Raw genomic sequence first — 20,966 nt, 5'->3', positions numbered from 1 at the left:
TTGAGTGCAAAAGAGGGTATTAGATTCTTCAAATGATTTATGTATTTTACTCTTTGTCTCAGCTAACAAAATCTGTTCTTTTCTGAACATGCCACCTAGCTTCTATTTAGGAAAATATATCCTTGGTTTTGAAAGCACTATTTCAGTCACAGAATATATAACACAATAAGATATTTGTGCATTATGTGTGTTAATTGGGAAGGTAAAAAAAAAAAGGCCTCATGCAAAACTCCAAGTGAAAAGATCCTTAAAATGGAATCCTATGGGAAGTGTACCTAATCACCTTTATTTTTCTGGTGATGGTAAATTGATGTAATATTATGGCTAGAAAGGACCTTAATACACCTTCTAGCAGTAGTGGTATTTATTGAGCACCCACTGGATGCAATGCATCAAACTGATCATGTGGAATAGTACGATATAGTTAAGTGACACTTTTGACAAGGCACTTATATTGTCTGTCTCTTTCCAGGCAGGAATTAAGCCAAACCATCTCAATCATCTCCAGAAGTATCTAGAAAGAGACACATCATTCAGTGATGTCTGATGATACAATATTTTTGTGGCCTTTGGGGAAAAAAAATGGAATTTTCCCAAGGGTTTGGTTGGTCACATACACGTATCTAAAGTGTGAGGTCAACAAGATCTTCTTGAAGTCAGTTGTATTTATTTATTGAGTGTTTACTATGTGCCGAGCACTATACTAAGCTCTTGGGAGAGTAGAGTACAGCAGAGTTGGTAGACAGGTTCCTTGCCCACAATGAGCATCTTTTGATATTGCATTTAATTTTGATTTAATAAAGTATTACCCCATCACTGCAGATTAAGATGGAAAACAGTAATGAGACTGATTAGATTTTACCATCCAGCTAGGTAGACAAAAAAAATCACTGCTGCCATATTAAATAGTCTTACCCCTGTATTTGCTCTATATAGATCAATAAATACCAATGTAAATAGTCTTCATCACTATAGCATAAAAAGGAAGATTTCTGAGCATTTTGAAAATTGAGTTCATAGTTTCTAAGCTATTTTTAAGGAAGGTTAAAAAAGTGGGTATTAAAATTTAAAGTTCCAAAGCACCGCTTTTAAAATTAATCATCTATATGGGTAGTCCATAGAACATTGTAATTTAAATATATTTTCATTAGCATTTTTAGAAAGGCTCCTATTAAAACTGATTTAGTCATTAAGAAATCGTAAGTATTTAGATGGGTTATGTAAGTTTTGTTTATGTGCATATATTAAAAAAACTTAAATATTTACATGGATGAAATATACTCTTAATATAGTATGGGTTTTTATAGTATCTTATATAACCAGATTTCTACCTATGGGAACACTTTTTTTTTAATTAGGGCTAACTGAAAAAACCCTGAGATTTTTACCCAATTAGAATAATATCATTGTAGGCATGTGCAGTCTTTAGATATGAAATTTAGCCCATTTTCTAAAATTGTATGATTTCACTATTGTGTGGAAGGTCTGATCATTTCAATCACTTTGTTAAAAAAAAACAACAACTCTGCTTTCCTAAAATGTCATCAGATTTTTATTTTAAAAACTACAAAATTGCTTTTACTCATCCTATTATGTGTGAACAATTTTAAAGAAACTTTCTTCGAAAGTGTTATTACTTATGCCTTTTTGCATAATTTTATTACATGAACATAGGTTTATAATCCATCTGCTTGGTTGACAAAAGCACACTTTAATTTGGAAAAAGGATGGCATTGTAGGATTATATGTGTAAATTGTTACAGGAAAAAAAAAATCATGTTTTCAAGTACTCCTCCTTTGCTTTATTTTCCAAGCACCATGATGGTATATCATTATATATGTGAAATACAGGTGTCATAGCTCAGAAATTTTTGTATCCTCGGGCCTGATATAAGGCATCATTCCTTAAAGCAGAAATTGATGAATATGCTTAAAACTGAAAGGATAAACACTGAATAATTGTGTTTAGACTAGCTCGTTTTAAGAAATCATCTTATAGTGAGTCAGCTTTTGTCTTATTCCAGTTTTTAGCTTCCTTGGGTTAATCAGTGGGAGGCTTTTGTTTTCAATGAAATTGTATTAAAATCTTGAGGAGTATTTTGAAACGTGGAAAAACCTTAACCCTGGCAGAATCCTGAGCTCAGAAAGGAGCAACAAATAAATGATTGCCGTGCTGAGAGGAGAAATATACTTTTCTCTTTAGGTTTTAGGTGTTTCATATTGGCAGTAGTCTCATGACACCACCCCCAGGGTGAGAGGCCCTTCATGTTAGGAAGCATCAATAGTGACCTTATTCTCATATGTTTCAGAACTTTAACAGCATCTGCCCCAGTGCCATCACTGCCTACGGGAATGCCAAGTGACTCTTGACCAGTCAGGGTCAAAATGTGGCCTGAAACATTGTGAAAATAAATGGCATTCCATATCACCTCTCTAACTTAGTCTCGACTACTGACCTCGGGTACTTTGGGTTTCAAGAAGATCTTTTAAAACTTCACATGGAAATCAGATCTAATTTATCACTGTCCATCTTGGACACTCTTTCCCCCACCCAAATCCTATCCTGCAGTTTATTGGAAAGTCCAGGTTTTAATTCAGATTCGCTTTAGGTATCACAGTTCACCGTGTGTTTGGGAGTTACAGTAATCGGAAATCATCCCACCATGCACCTAATGGCTTGGTGGTTGGGACCTTGTTTGCATCTTGAAAGCCCTTATTGGGTTTTGTGGCATTCACGCTAAGGAAACATTGTCGTCTTTACAGCTCATCTCATTTTCGATGCCTCGTTTCAGTCTTGAGGCTGTTTCATGTGTTTTCACTAGACTGAGGAAGAATGTCTTGATAGAGGGTAAAATCTGGATGGCAACCTGGAAAGTAAATTTTCAATAGTTAAACTACAGGCTCTTGAAATTCCAGTTTAAAATTATGAGAGAAGCAACATAGCTTAGTGGATACAGCACAGACCTGGGAGCCAGAACTAGGTTCTGATCCTGGCTCTGCCACATGACTGCTGTGTGACCTTAGGCAAGTCACTTAACTTCTCTGGGCCTCAGTTCCCCCACCTGTAAAATGGGCATTAAGAGTGTGAGCCACATGTGGGACAGGGACTGTGTCCAACCTGAGTAACTTGTATCCACTCCAGTGCTTAGAAAAGTGCTGGGCACGTAGTAAGTGCTTAACAAGTACTGTTATTATTATTAATAATTCTTATGAGAACTGTTTTACTATGCTGAGGAGTCCCCTAGAAGCCCAGTGATAACTGGCAAAATACAGGTATTTTTCTCCCTCCTCTTTTCAGTTGTGGTTCAGCGGTGCTGTTCTAGTGTTAAACTCCAGGATGCAGTTATAATCCAAAATCCGCCAATCAGTGGTATTTGTTGAGAGCTTACTGTGTGCAAGACACTGTAGTAAGGGATTGGGAGAGTACTTGGAAGCAGTAGGCCCTAGTGGAAAAAACACAAGCCTGGGAGTCAGAGTACCTGGATTCTGATCCTGCTCAGTCACTTTACTGTTGTGTGTGACCTCGGGAAAGTTGGATAATTTATCTGTGCCTCCGTTTCCTCATCTGTAAAATTGGGAATAACCCCAATTCCCTCCTATTTAGACTGTGAGCCCCATGTGGGACAGGACAGGATCTTGTATCTACCCCAATACACTTCTTGGCACATAAGTGCTTAATAAATACTGTTATCATATTATGATTTTTATTGTTATTAGAGTGTTACAGCGTTGGTAGGTGCTATCCCTGCTCACAGCAAGCTTATAGTCCTCAGGAGGTAACACATTAAAATAGATTAGAGATAGGGGAAATAGTAAAGTACAAAAATACCTACATAGGTACTGTGGGACTGGAATGTATAACCAAGAGTTTAAGAGGTATATGACCAAGTTCATAGTTGATACAGAAGAGAAGGCAGTTGGGGAGATAAAGAGCTTTGTCTGGGAAGACCTTCTGGAGAGATGTCATTTTTAGGAGGGTTTTAAAAGTGGGGAGAGAGAGAAGTGAATCTAATGCATTTCTTAAGGAATAGTTAGAATGTAATTTTTTTTCTGTTTAATTCTGAATCCCTCTTTGTTGTTCCTTAATCTTTATAGCCATGTCTTTTTTAAAAAATTGCATTCTCTTCTTTCTTCCTTTCCGGCAGTGACTGGAAAAGGAGACTTGATCTCCAAATAAGAGTTTTCTTTTCAAATGGATAATCACACCACATATCACATATACTTATAATTGGAGCAGAACTTTTGTCTTTGACAGGAGAGGGCAACTGACAACATGAAAATGAAGTGGCTTTGTGTCCCTTCAACCATGATATCTCATATTTCTAAGGGAATACCTTCAATTTTCTGAAATCTGTTTCACTTGGAGGAGGGCAGAGGGGAAGCATGGTAGGGCTACCTAGAGGTGCATGCAAATATTTTAGCTAAGCGTGTGTGCTAGGAACTACCTGATGCTAAGAAGTAAACCAATAACTAAGTTTAATTATATACAGTCCCAAATTCTCTCATACACATCTAAAATGGAAAGTTAATTGTTTTAGAAGAAAGGTAACCTAGAATTATTTTTGATGATCCGTTTTCTTTGCACATATTGTTCACCTGTCCCTCTGAAGAAATTCCAAATGGTATAGTAGCTGATGTGTAGGCCGGGCATTTTAATTGACCTGTGATTGCACAGCAAATTGGTGCAATCTGTCAGGACTATTTATTGAATGCTTATGGTTTATAGAGTGGGATACGAAGTGCTTGGGAGAGATTAGTCGAGTTCTTAGGTATGATTCCTGCTGTCAAGTACTGTGAAATCTAGAAAATTGGGAATTACTCCATGCACATCACTGTATTAGGTACCACATGTCGCCGACTCCTCAAAAAAAAAAAAGATAATTTTGGAAGCAAATTTAGGTCATTTCCTTTCTGTCGACTTTCCACATCTGATGCCTAAGACAGAGAAAAAGAGCAAAATACGAGAAAAGCACGGAGTTCCAGATTTATATTTATAAAAATATTTGTAAAAAAAAAAAAAGGGTGGTTAAAAGCATTGAGAAGTATTTCTGCAGGCTGAAAGGAAATTAAACTACCCAATCCATGTGTGAATATGAGAAAAATGTAATACTTCTAATAAAGTTTTAAATCGCACAAGACATTTCTTTATTAAAACTGAGCACAATTTTGATAATGAAGTACTTATTCACTGTATAGACTACAGTTGATACAGGAGCTGAAACAAGTGTGTACGTTCTTAGGTTTTTTGTTGATTGATGAATAAACTAAGGTGTTGTACCTGCTTCAAGTATTTAATAAAATAGTCTCTTATGCAAATTGTTTGTATGACTATAGAATTGTTTTCATATGAGTGAACTGAGTTCATTAATTTTCTATGATCTGTGGGAACCATTCCTAAAATACTGACTAAAAATAGATTTGACAGTAGGTTTTGTTGTAATTTACCTATAAATGTGATGCATTTTACACTTACTCTCAGCATCAAAAACAGTAGGTTGCGAAAATGTTTAATTAGTTCACTAATCACTGTATTTCAGATAAGTTTGTAAGCAGTAGAGTGATTAGATTGGCATGTACCCTTCATTTTTGCTAATTCATTGATGCATCTTCGGATAAATGCATTAAAGTGGATTCTTATACTGAAGCTGAATGTTGAATTTGTGCACAATTACAGATAAATAATACAAAAAAAATCAACTCCCTTGGTTATCTACAAATACTAGTTTTCTGGCATTAAGTTTTACTGGAGGTGAAGAATGATAGTAACGTGGTACCTAAACATTTATATTATTTAAAAAGTCAAACTACTGTATTTCCTGATATAAATGATGACAACTATGATGACTTTTTATGCTTAGCAAATGTTTTGATACTATAAATGAACTGTTTGGGGGCAAAAGTACTTGGGTGGCTTTCTGAACTCAACTCAGTACTCCCAGAGGTTTAATTTCAGTTGTTCAAATGAATCCCATATGCCTTTAACAAAGAATATTTAATGAAACATAGGCCAACATGGTACGGACAGATCTTATATTGAGTGATGTTTCAACATTATTCATTTTCTTCTAGTACATGAAACTGGATGTCAAGGAATTTCTTTTTTCTTACTGAATTCAATGTACCATGAAAGGCACTCATGTGTTGTCAAACTTTTTCATAGAAATACCAATAGAAACCATTCAGATTGTACTTGAATGAACCAGAATGCTGTGCAAGGTAAGGGGAAAATGCATTTCCAGCTTCACTGAAACTGTGCCTTTGGTGTATTAATATTCCCTCAGGAAGATGCTGTTACCGAAAACTGTTAGTACTGCCTTGGTTTAGAATATTTTGAAATTGTTCATAACCCCAAAGAAGAAATCTGCTTCAAAGTATTGCTCAAATGAATAAGATTGTGATAATTGGTCCTTGTCAGGCACTTTCATGTCAATAATTAGAATTTTTTGAAGTATCCAGGTGCATATGGCTGGAACTCCAAGACTATTTTCATATTGCAGGTGCTTTAAAATTTGGAAGTACACCTACAAAGTGAAATTTTCTATCTCTGGTGTCACCATAACATTTGAGCTTACTTTTATTATTTTATTTATTGGATTTGACTTATCTTGCAGTGTTTTACTGTAAACGGTACAGAAGATCTGCAACTTTATTAAGTGCCCAAATTTTTAAACCTGTTTTGAACAGCTTATTTTAGCTATTTTCTAAAAGATGCTGAATGTTTTCTTTAATAAGTAATTCAATTTTGCTTTCTTGTCCAGAAAAAACATAGTTTAGATGGTATTAAGTGGAAAATATTAGGTTGAACACTGCTTCAACTTAAACTATGTCATATAATCGCAACACTTTTATGTCTTTAATAAGTTTTTCTGTTCATGCACTTTAAAAGGTCTTTCTGTAGGAAAATAGAAAGTGTGTAGGTGGGGCATATTTAAAATAGTGGTGACCGTTAAAATATTTTTAACAAAAGAACAATTTAAGATCATGATCTGGATTCATGGTGTTTTAAAAAAACATTATTTTAATATATTATATAACAGGAAAATACACCTTTTTGTTTTGATTAAGAGTTATTTAGGTCTGAATTATTGTCCTAAGCAGTCACAAAAACCATACTAACTTTGGTGTTTTGCATTTCACTTATTTATCCCCTTTTGTTCCTAGCCTTAGAATGCTCAGATATGGGGAAATAACTTTATTTCCCATATGAGAAGCAGCATGGTATAGTGGATAGAGCAAGGGCCTGGGGGCCAGAATGTCATGGGTTTTAAACCCGGCGCCTTCACTTGTCTGCAGTGTGACCTTGGGCAAGTCAGTCACTTCACTTCTCGATGCCTCAGTTACCTTCTCTGTAAAATGGGATTTGAAACTGTGAGCCTCATACGGGACAGGGACTTTGAGCCCCATACGGGACAGGGACTTCGTACAACCTGGTTTGCTTGTATCTACCCAGTGCTTAGTACAGTGCCTGGCACGTAGTAAGTGCTTACTTAACAAAGGCCATAATTGTTGTTGTTATTTCTCACCTCCCTTTTCCTGCCTCCCCCCAACAAATGGAAAACCAAAACCAACATAGCCATCTCCACAGAGGAATGATTATATGCTTAAGAAAAATGTCAAATTGTTCATTAAGAAGAATTGATCCTGAACTTGGTCTTTGAATGAATCTCAAGTGACAGAGTTGATTTTTATTTTTGTGTTAACTAATTGTGAGTTGCTACAGAAGGCCACTACATTCTACTTTGGATTCATTAGGGTTTGGAACTGGGTACTCCAGGAACAAAATGAAACTGATGAAGGTTACTTATAATCTAGTCAGCCCAATTAGAGATTTGTTGACCATCCCTAGACACTCCTTACTCTCCCTCCCTTTCTAGACTGAAAGTTCCTTGTGGACAGAGAATGTGTCCACCAACTCTATTGTATTATACTCTCCCAAGTGTTTAGTGCAGTGCTCTGCACACGGCAGTCAGTAAATACAGTTGATTAATTGCCATAGATAGCTTTTAGTTCCCTACGGAAGGATTGGGCTACGGATTGGGCTACAGAGTAACTTCAAGCCTTGATGAGCGTTAAATTCATCATAAATTTATCGTAATAGTGTGCCAAAATCCACAATCACAGAAGTATCTTAATGACAAAATCTCACTGAAGGTACTGTCAACATGTATTCTTTTTTTTGAAGGTTCTTTTTGTTTTTGGTTTTAATTCGGCCTGAGTTTGAGATGAGTGACAGTCTTCAGCATGTAGCCATTGATCCCCAGTGAAATGAGTTGGCTCGTTATGGGCAAGGAATGTCACTGTTTATTGTTGTATTGTACTTTCCCAAGACTTAATAGAGTGTTCTGCACACAGTAATCAATCAGTAAATAGGCTTGAATGACTGTGTCCAGATCCTGGTTAACAGGTGTTGGTAACTCAAACATCAGCACAGTAATTGGCTTTCTAATTGATAGCCTCAAATGGAAGGCCAGGATTGAGATCAGGTGTGAAGCAGTAATGAATCATTTCAGAATTATCCCTGCTCAGGTTTTTGGACTCAAAGTCTGTTTATCCCCAGATCAAATAATGAGAATTTCCATAAAATATGAGCAGATGCTAGAGGGGCTCTTATTAAAAAAAAAATCTGTGGGGAGAGAGTGAGAAAGTGTGTGTGTGTGTGTGTGTGTGTGTGTAAAAAAAACCTGCCTGAAAGAACCCCAGACTTTGAAGATCATTTTTCTCAAAAACCTAATTTTCTTATCATAAATTTCATATCCTATAGGAATAAGGCAGTTTGAACCTCATTCAGAGACCATCTGACTAACCCAATTATAGTTAGCTTTCAAAACTTAATCAATAGTGCCCATTGAGCACTGAATCTCTGCAGAGCACTGTTCTAAGCACTTGAGAGAGTACATTGGAGTTAATAAGTGTGATTCCTGACCTCAAGGAATCCTTTAATGGGGAAGATAAGCAGTAAAAAAAATTTACAGATAATGGGAAGCAAACAGTCAACATTTATTGAGGTCTTACCATGTGCAGAGCACTGTACCAAGTGCTTGGGAGAGTACAATACAACAGAGTTGGAAGCAACAGAGTTAAGAGTTTAGGTGAAGGGGAAGTGCTGAAGTGGCAGTAGGCATGGATAATAGTGGGAGGGAGATGAGAGAGGTCATGGAAGGCCTCCTTGGAAACATGTGGTTTTTAGAAAATCTCTGAAGATGGGGCAAGAAGTGGTTTATTAGAGGTGAAGTGAGAGGGGGAGATTCCAGGCAGAAGGGAAGGCTTGAGCAAGGGGTCTTCACAGCGTGGCTGAGTGGAAAGAGCACAGGCTTGGGAGTCAGAGGTCGTGGGTTCTAATCCCAGCTCTGCCACTTGTCAGGTGTGACTTTGGGCAAGCCACTGAACTTCTCTGTGCCTCTGTTGCCTCATCTGTAAACTGAGGATTAAGACTGGGAGCCCCACTGAGACAACCTGATTACCTTGTATCTCCCCCAGCGCACCGAACAGTGCTTGGCACATAGTAAATGTTTAACAAATACCATTATTGTTATTATTATTAACAATAATAATAATAATAGTAAAGGCACAGTGAGTTGGCTTGAGAGGAGCAAGTGGGGTCTAATAGGAGCAGAGCCAGGTTAAATAGCCGGGAAGAGAGCAGATTGAGTGCCTTAAAAAAGCCAACAGTCAGGAATTTCTGCTCCATGCAGAAAGGAATGAGCAGTCATTAACATGTAAAGTCGGCAGAAGTTCAAATAGAATTACAATATTTTTATAGGAAATACAGTATAATTCAGTATAATAACGAAATTCAGCTCCTGAGCTTCTGGGATTAAAGGTCAACACTTACACCACATGACTCCAAGGGGTGGCATTTTCACCCCAGGACAGCTGCAGTGGTTTCTGGAGCGCCCCCAAAAAGATAAAGTCGATTGTGTTATTGTATTCTCACAATGGGAAGAGGGAGGATGGAGGATCCTTTCTTATCAGCAGCTCTTTTCCCCTCTGGGAGAGAACAATGAGCTAAGAGCCAGAGCCTCTCACTTTTGAGTTTAGCTATGTACTCTGAACAGCTGTGGATTCTGTTTTATCTGAGAGGATCTTGGGAGAGAGGATAACTAACAATGATGGGATGGAAAGTCTTACTCATTTTCAAATTCAAATGCTGTTCTAATGATGATAAAGGGAAAGCTATTACTTTGAAAGTGAGAATAGCTGTCAAAAAGAACACTTTTCTTTTAAACAGTCCTAGGTGATTTCCTCCCCATAAAGAGTGTTCCAGCAAGAAAACCGTACATCTTCAGGTCTCTTCAGCATCTGTAGTTTTTCTGGAAAGATTTCTTCCGGGGTCTCCGATTTCAACAATCCCAACCACACCGCCTTAAAAAAAAAAGAAAATGATTTAGAGAAAGCATTTGCAAGTGGGCTTTTTTGTTTTTTTAATTTTTCAAAGATGACACCTCTAGTGGTGAGCTCCTATGCATGCCTGTGGCTGTGACTGAATTAATTTGATGTACATAACCATCCATTCCACCCTGCTTGCTTGTAGAGACTGCCCTTTGCCATGTTTGCCTCTTGCAGCAGTTGACACCATTTTCCAACTTGTCCGTCCATCTGCCAATGATGGCAAACTGACTCAGCTCCAGGGCCTCTTGGCCGATGGCCCGTTGGAAGCCCAAGGAACCTTTCGAGAAGCCAAACAGGCCCTTTGGGGCGGATCCGGGTCTCACATCCGTATAAAGGTGAGACACCCCACTTCCTAGACCTACAGTTTACTGTGAAATTTGATGCATCCTTTAATGTCAAACTCTCAGTCTTCCCTAAGGCTCATCAGCCTTCTTGAATTGGGATCCATTGCTTAGCCGTGTGTTGTCGGGTTGAATACTGCCGAGACAGCAGAATTCAGTAATAATGATTGTGGTGTTTAAGTGCTTACTGTGTGCCAGGCACTGTACTAAGCACTGGGGGGTGGTGGATACAAGCAAATTGGGTCACAGTCCCTCTCCCACCTGGGGCAGTCTTAATTCCCATTTTTCAGATGAGGTGACTTGGGCACAGAGGAAATGAAGTGACTTGCCCAAGGTCACACAGCAGACAGATAACAGCATCAATCTCTATATGTAGAAAACCTTTGGGTTAATTGAATAACTAGTCAAGTTAGTCGATAATGGGTTTTCTTCTGGAATAGGGTATGTGCTTCCAAGGCACCATCCCCAGTACACAGCTCCTGGATGATTTTCAAAGACTTTCAAAATGCTCATAGCTTATCGAGATGGATGGATTTTCTGGTTGATCAAATGCCTATTCCAGTACCAGCTTCCAGCTCTCTCGTTGCGTCTTCAAGTATGGTGGCAGAAAGTAGGTTGAACACACTACTACGGGAAGCAGCGTGGCTCAGTGGAAAGAGCACGGGCTTTGGAGTCAGAGGTCATGGGTTCAAATCCCGGCTCGGCTACTTGTCAGCTGTGTGACTTTGGGCAAGTCACTTAACTTCTCGGTGCCTCAGTTACCTCATCTGTAAAATGGGGATTAAGACTGTGAGCCCCACGTGGGACAATCTGATTCCCCTGTGTCTACCCCAGCGCTTAGAACAGTGCTTGGCACATAGTAAGCGCTTAACAAATACCAACATTATTATTATTATTATCACTATTGGGTGTAACCCACATTTTATCCACTGATGCTGGGGAAAGGCTCAGACGGGCCTCTCCAGCTCTGCCTCGGTAATAATGAAGAGTGGTCTTAGGATCTGTGAACCTTTTAGGGCAGTCAAATCCCTTGGGTTACCCCCAGATGCTAGAGCTTCTAAAGGTATCGAATATTTTGGTTCATCTGAGGATTCAGCAGAGAGATCTTGGTATTGTTCCCTCTCTGACATGATCTAAAGACTATGCCTTCTGTTTTCTGTTGGACTAAAGCCGCATTGTGTTTTCCATTTTTATCCGTATCATCCACATTATCCATATTCCTTAGCACTTTAAAACTTTAAGATGGTGGTGCCTTTCTCTCTGTCAGCTTGCGTTAGTGTTGTTGCATTTTTGCAGCTGCTTAATGCGGTGCTGTGTACATTCGTTGCCGAATTGTACTCTCCGAGTGCTTAGTACAGTGCTCTGCACATAGTAAATATGATTGAGTGAATGAATAGGAAGTGCTCAAATGCCATTGAATTGGTAGCAGAGTGCTTTTGTTTTAGAGGCAGAGGTAACACCACTGAAGCCTTTACCTTTTTAGCTTAGGTTTGGGTTGGTGCATTTATACAACTCTTGATAGCAGAATGCTTTCGTTTCGGAAGCAGAGTTAAGGTCATTAATCATTTGGCTCTACCTTAAGCAGACATGGAAGTCACTAAGTGAAACTAGAACACCTAAAGAAGGATAACTCGGAGGCCGGTGTTAATATGTCTTTCAGAAGTGGGTTTTGCAAACAGATATGGGAATACTGTACTTTGTATTTCCTGAAAGGCCTGATGAAAAATTGACAGACTGAACCACAAATAGTAGAACTAGAATTTTATATAGCATTCGGCTTTCTGACAAAATCTTTACTAGTACTTTTTTAAAAAAATAGGAAAACCATATTGATATGCTTTGATCAGACTGGAATTGTATATTTTTGCATGCAAATGAGCTTTGTTAGGTGAAGCTCATATGCACCATTCAAGGTAATTTCCCTCAAACAGCCATGACATCTGTGGATTTGTTTTATGTCCCAACCTATAGAAGGGGTCATTTATCCAAGTGCCTCAGTTAAGAGGAGTTGAGAGTTTGTAATTCCCCTGCCCTACTGAAATCGCCATGAGCTTTCATGAAGCCAGATTTCTAACCCTTAACATTTCCTTTATTGGTTCTGCACACAGTGCCAGCCAGATCATAAATTAATTAAAAGTGCCTGGTAAACAAAAAGAATTATAATGTAGCTTTCCTTTCTTGTATTATCCAGTTTCTGTGGAGAGTCCTCTGTGGGGTAGATAGCTTTCCAATAACTCAGAACTCATCTGATGTTCACCACTGGTGTTAAGTCTTATCCAGGAAAGGCTGGGTAAAATCAGAAACCCATAAGGAGTAAGACCAAAGGAAAATAGTAAGAATGTTTGTTCTGAATTCGATTGTAAGCTCTTCAAAGGCAGGGACCTTTACTGTATTTTTTAAAAAAATATATTTTGTTAAGCACTTACTATGTGTCAAGCACTGTTCTAAGTGCTGGCATAGGTACAAGTTAATCATTGTTGGAAACAGGCCCTGGCCCACATGCAGTTCACAGTCTGAGTAGGAGGGAGAACATTCCCTGTTTTGCAGTTGAGGAAACAGAAAAGTGAAGTGACTTGACCAGGATCACACAGCAGGCAAGTGGCAGAGGCAGGATTAGGACCCACATCCTCCGGTTCCCAGGCCCTAGAGGATAAGGCCAAGCTGCTTCCCAATGCTTCCAAATGCCTGGGAACAGTGTTGTGCACAAAGTAGGTACTCATTAAATTCTGAGGGAATGAACTGAAAGATTTTGCCTCTCTAGGGACTTTGGCTCTGCTACAGTTCCCTTTTGGTTCTGTCACAACTAATTTGGGCTATTACACACTAGTAGTCATCATCATTTGACATTTAAGTACCCATAGGTGGTAGGTCCTATAGCAAAGTCTGCATGTCTACATATGTGCATACTAATTTTAGGGTTGAACATGGGTCTGAGCCCTTTAACTATTTAGTATTCAGCCCTCCGGCACCTATGTACCTAGCCATGATTCATTTAGTTATATTTTCTCTCTCCCCCTCTAGACTGTAAGCTCCTTGTGGGCAAGGAACATGTCTCCCAACTCTGTTGTAGTGTTCTCTCCTAAGCACTTACTACAGTGCTCTGCACACAGCAAGCGCTCAATAGATACCATTGATTACGGTTGAGATGGCCCTGCCCATCACTGGTCTACATGAGGTGGATCATTTGCCAGTTAGAAAAAATAAGTAGAAAGCTAATGGTTTCCTCCTGCTTCTTAATGTTGCAAACATTAGCAGCCTTGTTTACAAGGCAACAAAAAGGGATTTGGCAAAGGCAGAACTTTTTTTTTTCCCTGCAACTCAGCAGTTTGCCTGGCAAACACTTGTGGAGACAGGGTAGCTCGTTCATGGAATCGCATCCTCATTCATGCCAATTCACTAGTACAGGACCCGCAAGGGTAACAGCTGCTACCCTGGTTCCTGGCAGATGTGCCCTCCATCCCTCACCTCATCGCCAGCCTGCTTCCCTCTGAGGGCAGCCTCGAGACTTCAATTTCAGACCAACAGCTGCTCTCAGGGCAGTGCTCCAAACACCGGTTGGGTGCCAGACGGAAGTGGCACGGAACTTCCCTATGCTTGCCTTGTCTATATGGCTCTAAAACTGCTTGAACCAAATTGGTCTTTGGATTTAGCTGCTTCCAAGGAGATTATGACCAAAACAATATCCCCCAGTGCAAAATGTCAGCTTCTAAAGCAGCATTCATTCATTCAGTCATATTTTTTTGAGCGCTGACCATGCACAAAGTACTTGACTAAGTGTTTGGGAGAGTACAATATAACCACAAACAGATACATTCCCTGCCCACAACAAGCCCACGGTCTAGAGGGGGAGACATTAATATAAGTTAATAAATGCCCACAACAAGTCCACAGTCTAGAGGAGGAGACAGACATTAATATAAATAAAGTGCACAAGTGAGTGTGTAGTTAATACTGTGGATTGACTGACCAACTGACTCTTGTATTGAATAAACTCTTAGGTCCTGGATTTATTTATTTGTGAAGGGGGGGGGAGAAAGGAGGAGGTAAAGAAATAGATGAAGAGAATAGAGAGGAGTGAGATTTGTCTGGGATGGATTTTTAGTGACGGTGAATGAAGAGCCGGGCTTACTGAGAATAGGGTGAAAGGATGGCTAAGAAGAGAAATGGTTTAGATAGAAAGGCAAAAGCTTGGTGATGTTTCAGTCAGTCATGCAAAATCAATCTGTAGTGAAGACACACACACATAGTTATGCTAATGTCTATATATCTGTGATTAATCTATATTAATGTCTGTCTCTCTCTCTAGGCGGTAAACTTGTTGTGGGCAGGGATTGTGTCTGTTGTATTGTTATATTGTATATTCCAAGAGCTTAATACAGTGCTCTGCACTCAGTACAGGCTCAATAAATACGATTGACTCAGTGGCCCACACACACACACACACACACACACACACACACACAAAATTTCATCTTCCCCTTTTGCTTTTCATCCCATTTCCACATCTGTTTCTTTGATTTCCACCACAGTCCCACTTCATATGGGGAGAAACGTCACCCACAGAAAATGGGCCCTGGTCTTCCCTGGCCTCCCTGGCTGTGTGCAGATGTGAACTGCTTTATATTTCCAGGAGGGAAATTTGCAGGGATTGGGGGACACCAGGGATTGCAGGTTCTGGATTTAATGGTTAAAAAGGTTTATTATAAGACTGCCCTGGGAAACTCTGTCCGTCGCTGCCGGGCTCCTAAACACACCACAGCATCCCAGGGTGGCAATAGGCACCGTCTTCCCCACAGCCTAAAAACTGTAGAGGTGCTTTGTTGCCCAGTGCCCCTGAAATGGGCAGCCTGCCCCCCCACCCCAAGTCACGGAGCTAAAACCTTCAGATTCAGCCCTTCCCATTCCAGCAGGTTGGGGTATCATTCTCCCCCAAAGTGGTGAGCTGCATCATGACCTCCGTCTTGCTGAAGCTCGCATCATCAGTTCATAACTGTGATGACTCGAGTGACTATCTCCCAATGTGTCCTATGTGTTTCTACACTTGCTCTTCAAGGGTTGTCACTGAGGCATTACATCTCCTGGAGGACTTTCTCGCATTACATCTCCTGGAGGACTTTCTCACACTTTTCTAACAGCTATCATAGCCCGGTGACTTGACAGACTGTCCGAAGGGACAGGCCTCCAAGCCACTTGTTGGACCGTTGATTATGGCTGTGGAAAATAGGTTGAATAAAACCGAACCCTTGGGGTGAGCCCCAGAACAGATTGAGCTCTGACTTGAGAGGTTTATATATTGAATCCTGCACCTTTTCCCGTCACCTCTCTGAGCAGAGAAAAATCATTTCTCTCATGCCGTGTTGTGGCCAAAGGTGTGTGTGGTGATGGCTATTTTTGTTAGATATCAGTAAGGATTGGGATCGTGGCAGCAGTTCGGATGCGGTGGTATTTCATAGTCATCAGGAATCCACAGTAATATCCCAGCAGTAGTTGGCTGTCAGATTTTTCTAATTTCTTCTTGAGGATGTGACATCTTTGACATATAAAGGCCTACTTCAATGTTTCGCATCTTGTTGGCCCTCAGTATATTCTTATCTAGTTGATAGTTGCTTTTCCTCAAGATTTTGGCTGACTAATATTTCCCTCAGTGTCTGATTGTGACGTTTCTTTGACCCCTTAGTGTGTTGTGGAAAGAATTATACAAAGGCTTAAGCAGACTGGCCCTTGTTCTAAACTGTTTTTCCATTCTAACTCTAATCAGTTCTGCTGTCCTTTTTTCCCCTCTGGTTTATTACTGTGGGTTTAGAAAGATCGTATTTTAAAAGCATGTTTTTGCTTAAAGCTAGTCTAAAATGCTGCCCTGGGTTCTCAAATTAGGTCCTGCCTACAGTCCAGTATTTCTTTTTTTCTCCCCCCAAGATGAGTCAATGTTATACATTTGGCAAATTTGTTTATACAAGAATTTTGCTTGAGTGAACTTCATGCCAACAGCTCAATACTGCTCCAAGAAAAGGACCGAAGGAGCCGAGAAGTTTACATAAGATTCCAGCACAGAATCTCCTTTGGGTTTCTTTATATTGCATATGCAAAGCAAGAAACACAGGACATTAAAAGTTGAACATTTAGTATGACTGCAGTAGAGCAAGACTTTCTCTGACTGCTTATTCATTCACTGTGAATCTTTAAACATTGTTGCAGATAACTAGTATAATACATATTTACTGTATTTCCTGAGTGTTTACTCTATCCCGCAATGCAGTAGAATTAGCAGACATGATCCCTACACTTACGGGACTGAGTCTTAGCCAGAGAGATGAGCACCAAAATAGATTACAGGTAGGGGTGCCATAGATTGGGATGGAGTGCAGACCGAAGTATTGAGGTGCTGTTCAAGTGACAGTGGGGTGGGAGATAGGGTTTGGGGATATGAGGGATTCACCAGGGAAAGCCTCCTGGAGGAGGTGTGGTTTGAATAGGGCCCTGAAGAAGGGGCCCAGAGTTCCAGGCAGGAAGGAGGGCTTGAGCAAGAGGTCAGCGGTGAGAGAGCTGATAATGAGGTACAGTGGGAAAGTTGGTTTGAGAGGAACGAAGCCTACAAGCAGGGTACCGTGAGAGAGAAGCAAAGATAGGTAGTGGGACGATGATTGAGCTCTTAAAGCCAACAGTCAGGAGTTTCTCCTGGATGCATTCCATATTGAAGATTTTTTAAATGCCATCCAAAAACTAGTGTGAATTAAAAACTAAAAGCCAAAGTTATTTATTAATGTCTGGTACCCTATCACCCCTTTCACTATGCAGGGCTGATGTTCTCCAGTTTAACGTGGTGGCGCCTTGCTAAAAAAAAAAAACCCAATTTGCTAATCCCTCACAGTACCACTTGGGCACTCTTGCAAAATGTTACCGTCTGCTGATGTTTCCAATCATCTGCTTTTCAGATGCATTAGAATGTGACTTGTTTTTTTCAAATCTTGCCATTCACTGTTGCAATAAGTGTTTAGACTGCAGTCATTGAAAAGGGAATTGAGAGGCACATCTACCCACCTAGATAAGAGCCCCTTAACAGAATTTTCCTTTATTGTGCCATTTCATTATGATGTTTCATAAAAAAAAAAAACCCAAAAACCTCTTGACTGTACAAGAGATAGTTAATTAGTTGATTCTTTCATACACTGTGTGCCCACAATGCGCTGCTAAATATAAAATAAATGCAAGGAGCTCCCACCTCATATTCATTCAATCGTATTTATTGAGCGCTCACTGTGTGCAGAGCACTGTACTAAGTGCTTGGAAAGTGCAGTTCGGCAACAGACAGATAATTGCTGTCCCCCCCACTTCAAAGACTTTTTTTAGGCACATTTCCTTCAGGAAGCCTTCCCTGACTAAACCTTCCTCTCCTCTTTTCCCACTCCCTTCTGTGTCGCTCATACTTGCGCCTTCATTCATCCTCCCTCCCTTCCCCACAGCAAATATGTTTTTATCTGTAATTATTTATCTATTTGTATTAATGTCTGTCTCCCCCTCTAGACTGTGAGCTCGTTGTGGACAGGCAATGTGTCTGATTAGCGCTTAGTACTGTGCTTTGCACATAGTGAGAGCTCAGGAAATATGATTAATAATAATAAATAATAGAGAAGCTTCTGTTCTGGGTTGGGATTCAGATGACCTTGCTTCCGCTTCTTGCACCACCAGTGACTCTTGATGCGATTTTGGGTAAGTGGTTTAACTTTTTTAATTGTCTGTCTCAAACACCAGCGATGATCTTGCAGTCCTGGCCTCCCACCTCCCAAAACAATTGGAGAGGTTCACCAAAAAAGAGCTCTGGGGTAACTTTTCACAGGAAAATCCTTAGCAGTGGCTTTAAATAACTCGATTGACTTGCCACCCTACTGTCTTCTCTCGCTGATTTCCTCCTTGAACCCAGCTCACTCACTTCTCTAACACTAGCCTTCTCACTGTTCCTTGTCCCTCTCTCCTGGGGCCCCTTGCCCACATCCCCATCCTGCCTCTAGCCTGGAACTCCCCCTTCATACCTGGTAGACCATCACTCTCCCCACCTTCAAAGCCTTATTGAAATTACATCTCCAAGAGTCCTTCCCTGACTAAGCCCTCTACTCCTCCTCCCTTCTGCATCACCCTCGCACTTGGATTTGTACCCTTTATTCACCCCACTCTCAGCCCCACAGCACCTACTGTATATACATTATTTCAATGTCTGTTTCCCCTTCTAGATTGTAAGCTCCTAGTAGGTAGGGAAATGTCTGCCAACTCCACTACAGTATACTCTCCCAAGTGCTTTTTACCGTGCTCTGTACACAATAAGTGTTCGATAATGCCATCGACTGATTGATGGGAGGAATAAGTATAAAAGTCATAAAAACAAGCTAGGCATCTTTTGGAAACATTGATTTAAAAAACGTAATTGATTGTGCTTCATCCTTTTCTAAGGTCTCAAGGACATTGAGATGTGATATGCTTCAAGCAAAAATTCACATTCCATTCAACCATATTAATTGAACGCTTACTGTGCACAGAGTACTGGACTATACTCTCCCAAGCACTTAGTACAATGCTCTGTACGCAGCAAGTACTCAATAAGTACCACTAACTGACTGATAATACATATATAGAAACTTACCTTTTTTCTTCTTCTTCTTCTTCATTAATTAGCTGGATAAATTCAGGGCTCCAGCCCTGAATGCAGTGCACTTCAAGGAGCAAATTCCACAACAATTATAAGTTAGCTGTCTCTGTAGCCCACATTGCCATATCTGGTATTCCACAATGCATCTTTTTACAGCATGCTAGAGATCTCAGAAGAAGATTGGCATGAAGGCAGCTACCTTGGCAGTAGATGCTCTTGAGTGACACCCTATCACTGCGATCTCAGCCCTCTTCATTCACTCCAGCAACGGCCGCATAGCCGCATAGCGTGTCCAATCAAAGGTTTCTCCAAAGGCTTTTTTAGTCTGCACAAGGGAGAAGTACACCAGGCTTCCCATCCCTCAGTACCTACATAGACGTTAGAATCAGCCACTTTCTGTTCAACTCCAGTCTCTAAAATAAGCTCTCAACCATCTCTATTGAGCCCCAAATCACTGCATCCTGTTCGTGGATGGCGAAAATCTCCTTCCGTTCTGGATATTATTTTTTTTCTGCCCGAATGGCTTTTCAAGTCACCCAGCATATTGCTTTTCTGAGCAACGAACACTGTTTTCACTGCTCAACAGCTTTCATCTGAGTTACCGTAGTATCGATTGGGAAATGGTGAAGCTTTCATTTTAATTTCAAGTTCTTCTGTTGGATTGGCTTTTATCACTGTCAACTGTTTACATTATAATTCTGGTAGTTTTCATTCAGAAAAAGTATTGAGTGAAAAAAGAAGTGGTTTTGGTTTTTTTTTTTGTCCAATGCTGAACATAGAAGCGGAGGTGCTTGTTGAATTAAAAAAGCACGAGAATCATGGACAGAAGTTTTAAATGGTAATGTATAAAACTGACCTTAAAACAGTCACTGATCTTTTCCTGCAAACAGGCAGGAGCTGTGGCAACTAGGAGGGACAGAAATCAATTTATCCAGCTAATTAATGAAGAAGAAGAAGAAAAAAAAGGTAAGTTTCTATGTATGTATTATCAGTCAGTTAGTGTATTTATTGAGCACTTGATGGGTGCAGAGCATTGTACTAAGTGCTTGGGAGAGTACAGTACAACAGAGCTGGGTTCCCTGCCCACAATGAGCTTACAGTCTGGATCACTTTTCTACAAAAACATTCAGGACATGTCACCCCACTCCTCAGAATACTCCAGCGGTTGCCCATCCACCTCTGCATCAAATAAAAACTCCTCACCATTAGCTTTAAAACACTCTGTTACCTTGCCCCCTCCTACCTCACCTCATTTCCCTCCTACTGTAGCCCAGCCTGCACACTTTGCTCCACTAATGCAAACCGTATTATCCCTCGATCTCACCTGTCTCAACACAGACCCCTTGCCCATCTTCTCCCTCTGGCCTGGAACGCCCTCCCTCCTCAAATTCGACAATTTCCTCCCCTTCAAAGGTTTATTGAAGGCACATCTCCTCCAGGAGGCCTCCCCTGACTAAGCCCCCCTTTTCTCTTCTCCCACTCCCTTCTGCGTCGCTCTGACTTGCTCCTTTTGCTTTTCCCCTTTCACGGCCCCAGATTACTTACGCATATATCTGTCATTTATATTGATGTCTGCCTCCCACCCTCTAGACTGTAAG

The 20,966-nt window shown here is 40.3% G+C and overlaps 1 protein-coding gene, 1 long non-coding RNA gene and 1 other non-coding gene across 7 annotated transcripts in view; all 3 read left to right on the top strand.

Moving 5' to 3' along the window:
• Positions 1–20,966, top strand: part of C7H8orf34 (chromosome 7 C8orf34 homolog) — a 217,370-nt gene that overhangs the window by 78,045 nt on the left and 118,359 nt on the right. The gene's annotated exons all lie outside the window — the stretch shown is intronic.
• Positions 10,572–20,324, top strand: LOC120638488. The gene is made up of 2 exons (XR_005660182.1): positions 10,572–10,724; positions 20,259–20,324. It is a non-coding gene; the product is annotated as an uncharacterized LOC120638488 (long non-coding RNA).
• Positions 19,249–19,310, top strand: MIR7401 (microRNA mir-7401). Its single transcript, NR_127379.1, has one exon. It is a non-coding gene; the product is annotated as a microRNA mir-7401 (primary transcript).

The sequence above is a fragment of the Ornithorhynchus anatinus genome, chromosome 7 (assembly GCF_004115215.2).
Source record: "Ornithorhynchus anatinus isolate Pmale09 chromosome 7, mOrnAna1.pri.v4, whole genome shotgun sequence".
NCBI classification, from domain to species: Eukaryota; Metazoa; Chordata; class Mammalia; order Monotremata; family Ornithorhynchidae; genus Ornithorhynchus; species Ornithorhynchus anatinus.
Note: the sequence above shows the minus strand (reverse complement) of the source record. Positions and strands in the feature narration are given on the sequence as shown.